Raw genomic sequence first — 2,357 nt, 5'->3', positions numbered from 1 at the left:
CATTTTTCCTGCCGAAAACTTGTTAAAAATTAAGTATTCTGACGTTATTCTATACAATTTTACCAATGGCAAGATGTAAACATTTTGGGTTAACCAGGTGTAAATTTGCCCTGTTTACAAAACGTGTGAAATTTCATCATTTTAGAATATTTAGTGCATGGTGGGGATTTCTTAAGATTTCCCTATGGATTTGGTTAAGTCCAAAAATGATACTATAATGCTTTGAAAACACATATGAAGCTTCAACTATAAAGATTAACTAATTTCGTAAAATACATGATTTACAGATTTAAGAAACTTGTTGAAATGCTCTTTTATGTATTACTTGCACATCAAGAAGGTGACTTCGTCATTAGACAACTTATTCATGCGGGAATTTTAATATAAAAACTATAAAACAGTCTTAAAGTTTTGTACATTTTTATTGAAATTTATATACAGTATGATATTAATCTGTAGCACTGGTAGTTTTCTAAGTAAAATAAGAATTTCAAGGCGTTAACTGTTAATTCAATATAAATACATGCATTTCAATAATGCGTATTAATGACATAAAAAACAATACTATATGTGAATGTCACAGTATTAAATTTCATCACAAATTAAAAATGTAGGCAAGAACCATTATTTTATCACTGGCAGTAAAATAAATCTAACTTGTACAAGGTTACGTAAATCTTTTAAATTGCTATAATAAAAGATATCGAATCGGCATATGAAATTAGGATTATTATGGGTAGAAATTTCAGTCCCTGATCTTTGCATACCGTTTATAAACTTTATGTATTATTTTCGTGAAAATGTTTAAATATCAGATAGCATGATGACATGGTTTACTGTACATCTACCATAGATTAAGCAACAATCCAAATATAAAATTAAGTTTTAGAGTATAATAATTTGGAAAACTCATAAAAAAGACACTTATGAATGCCTCTAAAAAGTCTTGAGATCTAAAAAAAAAAGCTGTCGAAAGTTAATAACCATTCTTTCGAAATCTTCCAAATCCGAATGAAAATGAGTTTACGGAGAGTATCTAAGAATAGGCTTCCCACATTCAAAAACGAATATACAATGAATCAAACTGTCATGGACATTACATGTAATTAAAATTGCTAAATGATATATTTATAATTTAGTTGATGAATATGAATTGACCATCTGCTACATTCAGAAATACAATACGTCTGTCGTCCAGAAAGGTTATTATTTGTTCATCGCATCTAGAAAATTTATTATTCAATCAACAATAAACTATAATCTTTTGCGTACAAACATTTGTAAATGACTTTGGTAATTAATGATACAACAAAATATGTAATAAAAAATACAAAGTTTTTTTTACAGCATTTAAAAGAAATTGATAGGAATTACGGGCATAACGGAATGTAAGTAATATACGGAATGCAAAACTAGAGTGCCGAATACAATCTTAAGATTACCATGCCAAATACCTTTACGAAACGGCTTTTAAATTTCTAAAATAGAAAGCAAATTTTTTCTGTCGCAAAAGTTATTCGTTATCCCGTTATAGATTTATATTCATCATCATATTCTGAAAAAATATATCAAAATAGATTAAATGTTAAATTTTCACAACGCGGGTCGTTTAATGTTTTCCCGCCGTCCTAAATGCCGCGCGGTATAGTTAAATATAACTGCGCCAGACGGGAAAACAGCAAAATGAATATTAATCTCTACAGTTACCATATATTACGCAGGAAATCCTGCATATCTTAAGTGATTCGGTGAACTATCATCTTAAGCCGTCGATATGTATTTGCTTATGTAATTAATGTTTTTAATAAAACCAATTTTGTTCCGGAAAGTTTAGTGATACATTCAATTAACGGTATCAATGCCATAGGTTAATGATTTCATTATTATTCAAACGGAAATTATTTCTTGAACTCCTGCTTTGGTATGAATTCCCAAAGCTACAATATATATTAACCATGAAATAGTTGGTGTCTATAAATATCAATTCGTCATAAAAATGCCTTGCTATAGATGTACGATGGATGTGAGGGGGGGGGATCTGAACACCAATGACAATTAACAACATTTCGTAAGCACTCACTCCATGGCGAAGACAGGAAGTAAATTATTCGTACGTCACCCAAAATGAAACCAGGCCGACCGTGTGACAAAAATGTAAGTCAGTTTAGGCAATAAAATTGATATATATTTATCTAAAACTGGAGTATACTACAAATGCTACAAATTATGAAAACACCTTTTCACCTTCCCCTACATCCAAAAATCATAGACCAGGTAACTGTTTTGTGTCAAATATTTTCTGGATAATCTTCATAAAACAAAGTTCGATAGAATGTTGTTAGCGAATTTCTGGACAG

Source organism: Argopecten irradians, unplaced genomic scaffold, assembly GCF_041381155.1.
Source record: "Argopecten irradians isolate NY unplaced genomic scaffold, Ai_NY scaffold_0154, whole genome shotgun sequence".
NCBI lineage: Eukaryota > Metazoa > Mollusca > Bivalvia > Pectinida > Pectinidae > Argopecten > Argopecten irradians.
The sequence above is the reverse complement of the archived record's forward strand: the minus strand, read 5'-3'. Positions refer to the sequence as shown.